The 15,972-nt window shown below is 40.0% G+C and overlaps 1 protein-coding gene across 1 annotated transcript in view; it reads right to left on the reverse strand.

Annotated features, from left to right (window-relative positions):
* Positions 1-15,972, reverse strand: part of CRACDL (CRACD like) — a 204,584-nt gene that overhangs the window by 163,599 nt on the left and 25,013 nt on the right. The gene's annotated exons all lie outside the window — the stretch shown is intronic.

Consider the following 15,972-nt stretch of genomic DNA (forward strand, 5'->3'; position numbering starts at 1 on the left):
TGCAAATCAATCAATGTGATTCATCACATAAACAAAAGGAAGGAGAAAAACCACATGATAATTTCAATAGATACAGAAATTGATAAAATCCAGTACCCATTCATGATCAAAACTCTCAGCAAAGTGGGAATACAGGGAACATACCTCAACATGATAAAGGCCATCTATAACAAACCCACAGCCAACATCATACTCAATGTTTTTAATGCAAAAATTAGAAGCAATCCCCTTAAGATCAGGAACAAGGCAGGGGTTCCCCACCACTCTTATTCAACATAGTTCTGAAGTTCTAGCCACAGCAATCAGACAAGAAGAAGAAATAAAAGGCATCCAAACTGAAAAAGAAGAAGTAAAACTATCATTATTTGCAGGTGATATGATATTGTATATAAAAAACCCTAATGTTGCAGTCAAAAAACTACTGGACCTGATAAATGAATTCAGCAAGGTGGCAGGATATAAAATTAATACTCAGAAATCAGAGGCATTTTTTTACACTAACAATGAACTGCCAGAAAGAGATATTAAGGACACAATCCTCTTCACTATTGCAACCAAAAAAATAAAGTACCCAGGAGTAAATTTAACCAAGGAGATTAAAGATTTGTACTCAGAAAATTATAAAACATTTATAAAAGAAATCAAGGAAGATATAAACAAGTGGAAGCATATATTGTGCTCATGGTTAGGAAGAATAAACATTATTAAAATGTCTCTATTACCCAAAGCAATTTATAAATTCAATGCAATACCAATTAAAATACCAATGACATACTTCAAAGCTATAGAACACATATTCCAAAAATTTATATGGAACCAAAAAAGAACACGAATAGCCTCAGCAATCTTGAAAGGGAAGAATAAAGTGGGAGGTATCACACTTTCGGATACCAAGTTATACTACAAGGCCATTCTATTCAAAACAGCCTGGTACTGGCATAAGAACAGGCATATAGATCAATGGAACAGAACAGAGAACCCAGAAATAAACCCACAGCTCTATGGACAACTGATATTTGACAAAGGAGGTAAGAGCATACAATGGAGTAACGACAGCCTCTTTAATAAATAGTGTTAGGAAAATTGGACAGCTACCTGCAAAAAAATGAAAATAGATCACCAACTCACACCATTCACAAAAATAAACTCAGAATGGATAAAAGACTTAAATGTAAACCGTGAAACCATAAGCATCTTAGAACAGTGGTCCCCAACCTTTTTTGGGCCACGGACCGGTTTAATGTCAGAAAATATTTTCACGGACTGGCCTTTAGGGTGGGATGGATAAATGTATCACATGACCGAGACAAGCATCAAGAGTGAGTCTTAGACAGATGTAACAGAGGGAATCTGGTCATTTTTTTAAAATAAAACATCGTTCAGACTTAAATATAAATAAAATGGAAATAATGTAAGTTATTTATTCTTTCTCTGCGGACCGGTACCAAATGGCCCACAGACTTGTACCGGGTCTGTGGCCTGGAGGTTGGGGACCACTGTCTTAGAAGAAAACATAGGCAGTAAGCTCTCAGACATCTCTCACAGCAATATATTTACCGATTTATCTCCATGGGCAAGTGAAATAAAAGACAAGATAAACAAATGGGACTATATCAAACTAAAAAGCTTTTGCACAGCTAAAGACAATAAGAACAGAATAAAAAGACAATATACACATAAAAAGTCCTGCATACACAATGGGAGAACATATTTGACAATACGTCTGATAAAGGGTTAATAACCAAAATTTATAAAAGAACTTGTAAAACTCAACACCAGGAAGACAAACAATCCAATCAAAAATGGGCAAAAGAAATAAATAGACACTTCTCCAAAGAGGACATACAGATGGCCAATAGGCATATGAAAAAATTCTCAACATCACTAATCATTAGAGAAATGCAAATTAAAACCACAATGAGATATCACCTCACACCAGCCAGAATGGCGCTCATCAACAAAACAACACAGAATAAGTGCTGGTGAGGATGTGGAAAAAGGGAACCCTCCTGCACTGCTGGTGGGAATGCAGACTGGTATAGCCACTGTGGAAAACAGTATGGAGATTCCTCAAAAAATTAAAAATTGAACTGCCTTTCGACCCAGCTATCCCACTTTTAGGAATATACCCCAAGAACACCATAGAACTGTTCCAAAATGAGAAATGCGCCCCCGTGTTTATGGCAGCATTGTTCACAGTAGAGAAGATTTGGAAACAACCCAAGTGTCCAACAGTGGACGAGTGGATTAAAAAGCTTTGGTACATATATACTATGGAATACTACTCAGCCATAAGAAATGATGACATCGGATCATTTACAACAACATGGATGGACCTTGATAACATTATACTGAGCGAAATAAGTAAATCAGAAAAAACTAAGAACTATATGAATCCATATGTAGATGGGACATGAAAATGAGACTCAGTGACATAGACAAGAGTGTGATGGAAACTGGGGGGGGGAGATGAAGAGGGAGATGGGGGGAGGGGAGGGGCACAAAGAAAACCAGATAGGTGACGGAAGACAATTTGACTTTGGTTGAGGTTTATGCAAAATAATCATATGTCAAAATAATCTGGAGATGTTGTCTCTGAACATAGGTACCCTGATTTATCAATGTAACCCCATAAAAATTAATTAAAAATTATTTTTTAAGAATCTCCCATAACTCTATCAGAGCTAACCAGAAATAACATTTTTATGCGTTCTTCCAGTCTTTTCCCTATACACACACATAAAAATACATAAATGTTTTTATGTAAAATGAAACTCCACTTTTAAAATGTTTTATGTTATATGAATTTTCTTTTGAAGTGATACATGCTGAGTTTTTTGTTTGATTTTGAACTGCAATCCTTCAGGCACATGGAGAACAGAAGATGGGGATGGCATCTCCCAGGGAAGGGGTGACGGCCAGGAGAGAGGAGGTATCCCACGGCAAAGACTCTGGAGGGGCTGGCCAAGCCCTGGGAGAGGCGGCAGCGTGTCCATTACCCAAGGGAAAGCCTGTCCAGTGCCAGCACCCTCTCCTTTGGCTCAGTCTACCCAAACCTTCTCTTTCTCTGAATTGAGCCTAAATGACAGCAGCTCACACCTATTACCTGATCAATCAAAATTCACTGGAGAAATGAAGACCAGCCTATTCTCCCAACATGTCTCCCATCTTCACTTTGGCCCATTTTGCCTCCAGCTCCAGACACCATCTTTACTGCTTCTTCGTTTAGTCTTGATCATGAAATTCCCTTGGGACTAAGCACCCTTCACAAATGCTCCCAAGAGCAGATCAAATTGTGGCGTGCAAATGACTCATTCTGCATCACTGTATATTTAAATTGCTTCCAAATTTTCACCTTCATAAATAACATTGTGATGAACATCCTTGAACAGAAATCTTTGGACTGCAGATTATTTCCTTGGGAAAGATTCCTAGAAGTGGAATCACCATGATAAAGGGATAAGTTCTTTTCAGGGTTTTGAGATATAGTTCCAAAGTGTGTCGCAGAAAGTGTGCATCTTCCTCTCATAAAGGCATATGAGCATCTTTGCTGCACGCTCCCTCTGCATTGAACACCATCATTCACAAAAACAATACAGCCAAACATTTGATAGCAAAAATAGTGAAGCAGTATCTTCTTTGAGTGTGTACTTATTTGGTTACTGTAAGATGAACTTTCTCACACTCACTGCCACGTATTTCTCCTTATGTGAACTAATTCATATCTTTCACTCACTCTCCTCTTGGGAAGTTCACTTACAGCACAAGTTCTTCCTCAGACACTGCTGGTGGGAATGCAGACTGCTGCAGCCACTGTGGAAAGTAGTATGGAGTTACCTCAAAAAATTAAAAATAGAACTGTCTTTCAACCCAGTGATTCTACTTCTGGAAATAAACCTGAAGAAACCCAAAACACTAATTCAAAAGAATATATGCACCCTTATGTTCATTGCAACCTTATTTACAATAGCTGAGATCCAGAAACAGTCCAAGTGCCCATCAGTAGATGAGTGAATAAAAAAGCTGTGGTATGTTTCCACAATAGAATACTACTTAGCCATAAAAATAAAATAAAAGAAAAAGTAGGAAATCTTACCTTTTGTGACAGCATGAATGGACCTGGAGAGCATTATGCTGAGTGAAGTAAGCCAGCCAGAGAAAGACAAGTACCATAGATATCACTCCTATGTGGAATCTAATGAACAAAATGAACAAGCAAAACAGAGACAGAGTCATACGTAGAAAGCAGGCTGATAGTTGGCAAGGAGAAGAGTAGGGATTGAGCAAAATAAGAAAAAAAAGATAAAAAATCATAGACACAGACAATGGAGGGGGTAAATGTGATGGATGGAGAACTGACGGGGTGGTGAACACACAAAACAGTGTACACATAATGTGTTCTAGAATTGTGCCCCTGAAACCTGTATTAATTTGTTAACCAGGGTCATCCCAATAAATGCAACAAAAATGAGGGAAAAAATCAGAACAGTTTTATAAATTGATGTAAAGAGAGCTAGTGAGAATGAGTGAAATATTTCATTGTCTTCTTATTATTTTAGTAAGATATTTTTGAAATGCTTCACTTTATAAACTCACCAAGGACATACTCTTTGTATACATGAATTATTACAAATTAACTAACCTAGTTTATCTTCATTAGAAGTAAAAATCATCAGTAAATTTTATAAAGTAGCACAAGTTCTTCATCTCAATTACCAGAGTTGGTTAGGTGAGAGGGAATCCGTGGGCGCCGCAGGCGTGTCTTCTCGCTTGGGTTGGGTTTCTTCCTCTGGCGCACTGAAGAGTTTATTCCCCCGATGGACAAACAAGACAGTGTTGGCCTGTAGCTTCTGCCTCTGCTACTGTGTTTTTCATCCCATCATTTCCTAAGTACTTACCTAGAGTGAGTTTAATGATTTCATTTCTACATTTAAAATTTTAATGCACATGAAATAGATTTTGGGGTTTGAGATGTTTCAGGAATTTGATGGTTTCCCAAGTGGTTAAATACTAACTAAATCTATGCACTTCTGTTCTCCAGACTCTCCGTCTGCTCCATGGGTGGGCTTTTTATTCCTATCCCAGTACAAAAATATTTATATTATAAATTTATAATATGTTTTAATATCTGGTAAATTTAGTTATCCACCCAGATTCTGGTGGGGAATGGCATGAAATCTATAACTTAATTTGGGAACAATGTAAATATTTAAAATATTAATCCCTCCCTTCCAGAAACATGCAAGTCTCTCCATTATTATGTCCTCTTCTGTGTCACAGCACAGCTGTGTCATGCGGATCACACGGGTCCATACCCTTCCTGAGGGTCTGGCTCTGGTTCTCACACTTCCTGAATTTCTTGTGGGCAGAGAGGCTGCGTTGCACACATTTCTGCATATAAGCACTGTCTTTGCAACCCCTCAGCCAAGCACAGTTGGTTCCAAAGCCTTGACGATCCCCTCTGCCTCCCATGGACCCCGAGGGCCATGACCACTGAGAGACACCAGCTCTTTCCTCCAGGATGCAGGACCTCCCCAGGTTAGCTGCAGCCTGTTACTCTTAAGTTCCTCTGTCCTTGAAAGCCCTCCACACAGTCCCTGTCCCATCCCAACAGACACGGCCCATCCTACACATGCCAGGCCCTTCCTCACATCCAGATGCCTCTCCCTGTGCTTCCTGCCTGTAGAAATGACAGACACTCTTCTAGATCCATTCAGATGCTACATTCATGATCCAGATTCATTAATCCCCACTGGGTTTGCAAGTTGTGGGGTGGCCCTTGTCTTAGTCTACTTTATGATAAAAGTTATTGACATGTTTGTGCCCTATTAGGTGACTCCATAAAGGCCCAGCCCACATCTAAGCCACCCTGCCTCAAATCCCAGTGCTGTGCACATGGCTGCAACAAATACAATTTGACAACGGGGATAAAAGGGACTAGAAATGTGCACTGTGGGTGTGGAGAAGCCACCTGTCCCTGCTCATTCTCTAAGCCATTAGGAAGAAGTACTCCGGGGAGACAGTGAGGCCCACAGGGCCAAGGACAAAGGGGTGACTGTGCCTCTTCAGAGCAGATGGGTGCAAGGCAGCCCAACCCTGCACTCCTGAGATCCCCTCAGACAAGGTCTTGGGCTCCTACCTCCCACAGGAAGGTGGGAGCCCCAGTCTTAGAAATCAGAACTACCCATGGCCCAGACACACTCAGGTAAAGGCCAAGGCTCTCTGACCCGGCCACACAGCAGATTCATGGGCAGAGCTTGTTAAACACAAACTATGGTTCCACCAAAACCAGAGTCAGCCTGGGAGGTGAGGCCAAGGCAGCTGTGGAGGTGCTGACACCAGGCCAAGGGTAAGCTCACTTTCACCTTCTAGGCCTTCTCTGAATAAGGCAATGCAGACAAGCAAAGGAAGGTACCCAACACTGACAATGCCTAGAAGGCCAGGCATTGGGCTAGGAAGGCACTTGACATATATAATCTAATCCCCTCAGTGAACCTATATGAATTATTGCCCCAACTTAGAGAAGTACAAACACATTCACAGATGTAAGTCTCATCCCCAAGCGACAAGGCTGGGACTAGGACAAAAGAAAACCCCAAAACCACATATTTGAGAAATGCAACCTCTGATGGTTTAGCGAATACTCCAAAGGTCCTAAACTTTCCAAGCATCTGTCTCTCAGTGCCACCTGAGCGGAGGCACACAGCCTGCAGAGACAGGCTGCCTTCACTGAACAGACACTGTGCACACTGGGCTCTCCAGGACCCTGCTCTTCCTTCAGCCCCTTCTCTGCCAATGCACTGCTAAGCCAAGCCAGGGAGTGGCCCCTCCTGCCTGGGGTCATCCACCTCTGTGACTCTGCTCAGGCAGTTCCTCGGGGCAAGAGGGCCCTCTGCCACACCTCCAGCCAGGGCCACAGGATGGCTTTCTTGGGCTCTAGGCACTGTTGCATTCATGGGCCCCTTACTTATAAAAAAAAAAAAATTTAAGTACATTTCACAATTGCATTGGAAGAGGAATGTATTATTATATCTTAAAACATTTTCTACGATCTAAAATTCATGTCTTCCTTCTCATTTTAAAGCAAATTAAAACATCTTTGTGGGTCCCTGAAACTATTTTTTTTGAATGTATAATTAATTTTTTTTAATAATTTTATTTTTTTAATGGGGCGACATCAATAAATCAGGATACTATATTCAAAGATCAACAAGTCCAGGTTGTCTTGTCTTTCAATTATGTTGCATACCCATCACCCAGAGTCAGATTGTCCTCTGTCACCTTCTATCTAGTTTTCTTTGTGCCCCTCCCCCTCCCCCTTTCCCTCTCCCTTTCACCCCTCCCCCCCCAACCACCACACTCTTATCAATGTCTCTTAGTTTCACTTTTATGTCCCATCTACGTATGGAATAATGCAGTTCCTGTTTTTTTCTGATTCACTTATTTCACTTCGTATAATGTTATCAAGATCCCACCATTTTGCTGTAAAGGATCCGATGTCATCATTTCTTATGGCTGAGTAGTATTCCATAGTGTATATATGCCACATCTTCTTTATCCAGTCATCTATTGATGGGCTTTTTGGTTGTTTCCATGTACTGGCCACTGTGAACAATGCTGCAATGAACATGGGGCTGCATGTGTCTTTACATATCAATGTTTCTGAGTTTTGGGGGTATATACCCAGTAGAGAGATTGCTGGGTCATAAGGTAGTTCTATTTTCAGTTTTTTGAGGAACCTCCATACTTTCTTCCATAATGGTTGTACTACTTTACATTCCCACCAACAGTGGATGAGGGTTCCTTTTTCTCCACAGCCTCTCCAGCATTTGCTATTACCTGTCTTGTTAATAATAGCTAATCTAACAGGTGTGAGGTGGTATCTCATTGCAGTTTTGATTTGCATTTCTCTAATAACTAAAGAAGATGAGCATCTTTTCATATATCTGTTGGCCATTTGTACTTCCTCCTGGGAGAAGTGTCTGTTCATGTCCTCTTCCCATTTTTTTATTGGATTGTTTGTTTGTTGTTGAGTTTTATGAGTTCTTTGTATATTTTGGATATTAGGCCCTTATCTGAGCTGTTGTTTGAAAATATCATTTCCCATTTAGTTGGCTTTCTGTTTATTTTATCAGTTTCTCTTGCTGAGCAAAAACTTCTTAGTCTGATGTAGTCCCATTCATTAATTTTTGCCTTCACTTCTCTTGCCATTGGAGTCAAATTCATAAAATGCTCTTTAAAACCCAGGTCCATGAGTTGAGTACCTATGTCTTCTTCTATGTACTTTATTGTTTCAGGTCTTATGTTTAGATCTTTGATCCATTTTGAGTTAATTTTAGTACAGGGGGACAAACTGTAGTCCAGTTTCATTCTTTTGCATGTGGCTTTCCAGTTTTCCCAGCACCATTTATTGAAGAGGCTTTCTTTTCTCCATTGTGTATTCTTGGCCCCTTTATCAAAAATTATTTGACTATATATATGTGGTTTTATTTCTGGACTTTCTATTCTGTTCCATTGGTCTGAGTGTCTACTTTTCTGCCAATACCATGCTGTTTTGATTGTCGTGGCCCTATAATAGAGTTTGAAGTCAGGTATTGTAATGCCCCCAGCTTCATTCTTTTTCTTTAGGAATGCTTTGGCTATTTGGGGTTTTTTATAGTTCCATATAAATCTGATGATTTTTTGCTCTATTTCTTTAAAAAATGTCATTGGAAGTTTGATGGGAATTGCATTAAATTTGTATATTGCTTTGGGTAATATGGCCATCTTGACTATATTTATTCTTCCTAACCAAGAACAAGGAATATTCTTCCATCTCATTATATATTTTTTGATTTCTCTTAACAATGGTTTATAGTTTTTATTATATAAGTCCTTTACATTCTTTGTTATGTTTATTCCTAAGTATTTTATTTTTTTTATTGCAATTGTGAAGGGGATTATTCTTTTGAGTTCGTTCTCAGTTGTTTCATTGTTGGCATATAGAAAGGCTATTGACTTCTGTATGTTAATTTTGTATCCTGCGACCTTACTGTATTGGCTTATTGTTTCTAGTAGTCTTTTTGTGGATTCTTTGGGGTTTTTGATGTATAGGATCATATCATCTGCAAAAAGTGATACCTTTACTTCTTCTTTTCCAATATGGATGCCTTTTATTTCTTTGTCTTGGCTGATTGCTCTGGCTAGAAGCTCTAGTACCACATTAAATAAGAGTGGAGAGAGTGGACAACCCTGTCTTGTTCCTGATTTAAGGGGGAAAGCCTTCAGTTTAGTGCCATTTAATATGATGTTAGCTGATGGTTTATCATATATGGCCTTTATCATGTTGAGATATTTTCCTTCTATACTCATTTTGTTGAGAGTCTTAAACATAAAATTGTGTTGTATTTTATCGAAAGCCTTTTCTGCGTCTATTGATAAGATCATGTGGTTTCTGTTCTTTGTTTTGTTGATATGGTGTATTATGTTAACCGTTTTACGTATGTTGAACCATCCTTGTAATTCTGGGATGAATCCCACTTGATCATGATGTATTATTTTTTTAATATGTTGTTGTATTCGATTTGCTAGTATTTTGTTTAGTATTTTAGCATCTGTATTCATTAGAGATATTGGTCTGTAGTTTTCTTTTTTTGTGCCATCCTTGCCTGGTTTTGGTATGAGGGTTATGTTGGCCTCATAAATTTTTTGGAAGTATTGCTGCTTCTTCAATTTTTTGGAAGACTTTGAGTAGAAGAGGAACCAAGTCTTCTTTGAATGTTTGATAAAATTCGCTGGTATAGCCGTCAGGGCCTGGACTTTTATTTTGGGGGAGATTTTTAATGGTTTTTTCTATTTCTTCCCTACTAATAGGACTGTTTAGGCTTTCTGCTTCTTCTTGACTCAGTCTAGGAAGGTTGTATTGTTCTAGGAATTTATCCATTTCTTCTAGATTGTTGAATTTAGTGGCATAAAGTTTTTCATAGTATTCTACAGTAATTCTTTGTATATCTACAGTGTCCGTGGTGATTTCTCCTCTTTCATTTTGGATTTTGTTTATATGAGTCCTTTCTCTTTTTTCCTTGGTAAGTCTTGCCAAGCATTTGTCAATTGTGTTGATCTTTTCAAAGAACCAGCTCTTTGTTCTATTAATTTTTTCTATAGTTTTACTGTTCTCTATTTCATTTATTTCTGCTCTGATTTTTATTATCTCCTTTCTTCGGCTGGTTTTGGTTGTCTTTGTTCTTCTTTTTCTAGTTCCTTAAGGTGTGAAGTTAAGTGGTTCACTTGGGCTCTCTCTTGTTTGTTCATATATGCCTGAAGTGATATGAACTTCCCTCTTATCACTGCTCTTGCTGCATCCCAGAGATTCTGATATGTCGTATTGTCATTTTCATTAGTCTGTATATATCTTTTGATCTCTGCACTTATTTCTTATTTAACCCATTCATTTTTTAAAAGTATGTTGTTTAGTTTCCACATTTTTGTGGGATTTTTTCCCTCCTTTTTGCAGTTGAATTCTAGTTTCAAGGCTTTATGATCAGAAAATATGCTTGGTACAACTTCGATTTTTCTGAATTTGCTAATGTTGTTTTTGTGGCCCAACATATGGTCAATTCTTGAGAATGATCCATGTACACTGGAGAAAAATGTATATTCAGTCACTTTGGGATGAAATGTCCTGTAGATGTCTATCATATCCAGGTGCTCTAGTGTTTTGTTTAAGGCCACTATATCTTTGTTGATTCTCTGTTTGGATGACCGATCTAGAGCCGTCAGCGGTGTATTGAGGTCTCCAAGTATGATTGTATTTTTGTCAGTTTTTGTTTTAAGGTCAATAAGTAGCTGTCTTATATATTTTGGTGCTCCTTGGTATGGTACATATATATTAAGAATTGTTATGTCTTCTTGATTCAGTGTCCCCTTAGCCATTATGAAATGGCCCTTTTTGTCTCTGAGTACTTTTGTTGTCTTGTATTCAGCATTATCAGATATGAGTATTGCTATGCCTGTTATTTTTTTTTTTTTTGGATGTTATTTGCTTGAAGTATTGTTTTCCAGCCTTTCACTTTGAATATGTTTTTATCCTTGTTACTTAGATGAGTTTCTTGTAGGCAGCATACAGTTGGATTTTCTTTTTTAATCCATTCTGCTACTCTGTGTCTTTTTATTGGTTAGTTTAATCCGTTTACATTTAGTGTAATTATTGACACTTGTGAGTTCCCTATTGCCATTTTATAGATTGCTTTCTGTTAGTTTTGTGTCTTGTTTGATCCTTCTCTTTCGTTTTTCTATCTTTTGTTTTATTTGGTTGTATTCCATACATCTTTCCTCTGTTGCTATCTTTTTTATCTCATGTGCTTCTGTGGTGGTTTTATCAATTGTGGTTACCTTTAAGTAATGAAAAGGGTTCCTACCCTGTTCATTGTAGCGCACTATTTTGTGAGTACTTTTGCACTCCATCGTCCTTTGCTACTGTTAATCTCCATCCTCTCCCCCCTTTCTTTTTGTTGTTGTCACAGTTTAAATTTGGTTTTATTGTGTTCTTCTTGGAGCTTTTACTTGTGGCTTTATTTTTTTGTTGTTGTTGTTCTTTGTATCTGATTGGAGAACCCCCTTTAGTAATTCCTGGAGTGGGGGTTTTCTAATGATCAATTCCCTCATCTTTTCTGTATCTGTGAATGTTTTTATTTCTCCTTCATATTTGAAGGATAGCTTTGATGGGTATAGTATTCATGGCTGAAAGTTCCTCTCTTTCAGGACTTTAAATATTGGGGTCCACTCTCTTCTAGCTTGTAGAGTTTCTGCTGAGAAATCTAATGATAATCTAATGGGCCTTCCTTTATATGTTGTATTCTTCTTTTCCCTGGCTGCCTTGAGAATTTTTTCTTTGCCATTGGTTTGTGCCAATTTCATTATGATGTGCCTTGGAGTAGATTTGTTGGGGTTAAGAAAACTCGGAGTTCTGTTTGCTTCATGAATTTGAGGCTTTAGTTCTTTCCACAGGCTTGGGAAGTTCTCATCTATTATTTGTTTGAGTATGTTCTCCATTCCATTTTCTCTCTCTTCTCCCTCTGATATACCTATTATTCTTATGTTATTATTTCTGATGGAGTCAGATAATTCTTGTAGGGCTATCTCATTTTTTTAAATTTTTGAGTCTCTTTCTTCTTCTCTCTGTTGTGCCTCAAGTTGCTTGTCTTCTATTTCACTAATCCTCTCTTCTGTCTGGCCTGTTCTATTAGCTAAGCTTGTTACCTTGTTTTTCAGCTCGTGAATTGAGTTTTTCTTCTCTGTTTGATTTGTTTTTATAGTTTCAATTTCCTTGGACATATATTCTTTGTGTTCATTGAGTTGTTTTCTGAGCTCCCTAAATTGCCTTTCTGTGTTTTCTTGTATATCTCGGAGTATTTTTAGGATTTCTATCTTGAATTCTCTGTCATTTAGCTCCAAGGTTTCCAAAATATTAAATATTCTCTCCATAGATTTTTCCTCATCTATCTGTGTTATCTCTCTTTCTTTTGTATCCATAATATTCGATTTTCTCTCCCTTAATGGCATCTGAGGGTGGTTTTGTTGATAGTATTGAGATTTAATAAAGAATAAAAACTTAAAAAAATAAAAAATCAAAAAAAGTTGTGTTTTTTAAAATTAATAATGAAATAAAGAAAAATAAAATAAAATAAAAATTAAAAAAAGGAAATTATTCCCCCCCTCCTTTTTTCCTCTCCTCTCCTCTCTCCTCTTTCTTGAGAAAATCTTGTGGTGAACTGTGAATTATATTGTATTTAATAAAGCAAACAATGCCTGTAATGGAGGGCCTGAATTGGGGAAAAGTAATAAAGGGGCAAGAAAAATAAAAAATAAAAAATAATAATAATAAAAAATTTTTAAAAATGGGGGTATGGACCCACAAAAAGCAAATAATGAAAAAATTTGGATCAAGAATAAAATGATTTGCATTTAGGGGTTGGTTGACTAAGAGTTATGATGAGAGGAATAAGAGGGAAACAGAAAAATGGGGGGACAAATTAAAAAATTACTATTGTATTTAGTGGAACAAGAGCTTGATAAAATGGAGAGCCAGGGATGGGAGCACTACTAGTGAGTTAAAAAGGTAAAGTAAACCCACCCCCCAAAATGCCACAAACATAAGTTTGAGTCCCAGATAAGATAATTTGTTTGTTATTGAGGTTTGAATGAAAGGAGACATAAAGGAGAAAGGAAGAAACTAATATAGAGGGAGAAAAGAAAGAGAGAGAGAGAAAAAAAAAGAGGGAACCACTAAAAGAAGAAAAAAGAAAAAAGAGGAGAGAGAGAGAGAGAGAGAGAGAGAGAGAGTTAAGGGTTTTGGAGTGCAACCCTCATAGAGAGAAAGGAAGAGGAAAGAAAAGATAATGGGAGATGTAACACTTATGGGTAGTGTAGTTCAAGGAGAGGAGAGAGTACGACCAGTAGAGAGTTAAACGACCAAATTGGAGGAGGGAAAAAAAAATCAAGGATGAAGATAAGAGAAACAAGCGAACAAATATAATAAAATGGGATAGGTTATAAAGTCTGCGGATTATTCTTGATTTTGAGAGGTTATCTTCTTGCTTTTTCTTTTCTCTCCCTCTTCCTGGTCGGTGACTCTGTACCCTGGGTTCTGCCCCTTTGGCACGCTCAGGTAGAGGTTTGCAGTTGATAAGTCTCTATGGCGATGTCATGTATTGTGCTTCAGTCTCGTTGGCAGTCGAGGCTCATTAGCATTTATAGGCTCCGACAGTGAGAGAGTTCGTGTTCCTGAAGCCTCTCTTCTGGTCTTTCCTTCCTCAATTAGTAGCATGATAATTCAGCTATGGGGTTGCTGCTGCCTCTGCCTAGATAGTAAGAGGCTCAAAGAGCTGGCAACTCCCCACTCTATTCTCACTCAGCGCAGGGCTCTGGGTAATGCTCAGTCAGTCAGAGCTGCTAGTATAATCAGGCGGGGCTTCCTCCCACTTAAAGACCTCTGGCTCTGCCACTCTGACCGGTAACACGGGCGGGCACCCATTCCCAGGGCGCTTGGAGTAAACTCTTGCTCACTATCTGTGCACGCAGACCAGGATGTCAGGCCAGAAGTCTTGCCCTCTGAGTGAAACCCCCCACCCGCACTGAAAAGTTCCAGCATTGGAATTGGTTCTCGCTCCGTCCCCGTGTGCGGCTTTTTCAAGGCGCTGGGGCGGCCTGAGATTCCGCTTTCGGCCCACAAAAAGGCCCCTGACTCTGCCCCTCTGTAGGATAACACGGGCTCCCACTCCTGAGGTGCTGGGAGGAGTCTCTTGCCCACTCTCCGTGCGCGCAGACCAGGATGTCAGGCCGGAAGTCTCGCCCTCTGAGTGAACCCCCCCGCCTACACTGAAAAGTTCCAGCTTTGGAATTGGCTCCCGCTCCCTTCCCATGCGTGGCTCCCTGAGGGCGCTGGGGCGGCCCGAGATTCCGCTTTTTGGCCCACAGAAAGGCCCCTGACTCTGCCCCTCTGTGGGATAACACGGGCAGGCACTGCCGAGGCACTCGGAGGAATCTCTCGCTCACTATCTGCATGCGCAGACCAGGATATCAGACCAGCGGCCTCACCCTCTGAGTGAAACCCCCGCCCGCATGGAAAAGTTCCAGCGTTGGAATTAGTTCTCGCTCCCTCCCCGTGTGCGGCTCTCCCAGGGCGCTGGGGCGGCCCGGAGGCTTTCAGTCCACACAAAGGCCTCTGACTCTGACTCTCTGTGGGGTAACACGGGCGCACCCTCCCGGGGCTTTGGAAGGAATCTCTCGCCCACTATCTGCGCGCGCCGACCAGGAGATCGGGTAAAATGGCTGCCGCACTTGTCTTTCTTTGTCTGGGTTTGGCGCGAGTGTTAGCTGTATTGCCCGGGTTGTCACAGGAACAGTTTTTCCTCAGCTTGGATCTCCGTGCCACAGCCTGGTTCAGCCGTTTGTGCCGTGGCCTGGATCTATTCACCCCCTTTGCCCGCCTTAGTTTCTATATTCTCAGTTTCCAGTGAAAGCCGTCCTGTTTAGGTTAGTGAGGAAAGCGGAGCATTTCTTACTCCCTATTTCCTTCAGGGTTTGGTTATATATTTAGCCAATTTTTCGCTCGATCATACCTTTGGGTGTATTGCGAAACATCTGGAGGCTCCAAGGATAGGTTTTTCTGTTTCTGGTTGAAGATCTTGTTGAGTTTTGGGGGAGATTTATCGGTATCGCTTCCTACCCTGCCATTACTCTGACGTCATCTCTCCCTGAAACTATTGTGGACCCTTGGCATTGTGCCTCCCGTGCCGGTGGGCAGCTGTCCACGTGCCCTGAGATGAGCCCCTTATGGTCCCCTGGATGCTCCTCATGGGAGAACCAGCTCAAGTCTGGCCAGCATCTGCATGACCCAGACCCCCACCCTACCTCACACACTCACTGCACTCATGCTAATCTCGCCACAGCTACAATTTACACTGGGAGCTCTACAGGGGCCTCAATAAGTATGCTCTGAAGAAAACTAAACAGAAGTAAGCTTTTACCAGTAAAACTACTAAATGAATTGATAGGTCTGTTTGAGGGGCTTTTGCTTGATTTTTCTTGTGGCCATATATTTCATATTCAAATCAACTCAAACCCAGCTATTTCTCACAGGTGAACAAGAAACCAAGGCACCCTGTAACACTGAGCTACTAAGGGAAGGACATACCTGCAAGGGTCTCAGAGCCTTCTGTAAGGGTCCAGGTAGAAGACAGGTCTGAGTGCCTCACAGTCCCTACGTGGCTAAAACAACTCATGCATTTCTAATGCCATAGCTCTACTGGGCTACGACACTTCACATGATTTGGAAGTAGCACAGTGGGCGATGCTTGGGATTGCTTTTAATGCCTGAAAGCTAAGACAAAAATGAAGAATTAGAGAAAACTAAGCAGGAATGTTAGTGTTATTTACCCTCCTACATCTTTTAAATTAGTCTTCATGTTTGGTTACCTCTTTTAGACCATATTC

This window comes from Saccopteryx bilineata, chromosome 3 (assembly GCF_036850765.1).
Source record: "Saccopteryx bilineata isolate mSacBil1 chromosome 3, mSacBil1_pri_phased_curated, whole genome shotgun sequence".
Taxonomy (NCBI): Eukaryota; Metazoa; Chordata; class Mammalia; order Chiroptera; family Emballonuridae; genus Saccopteryx; species Saccopteryx bilineata.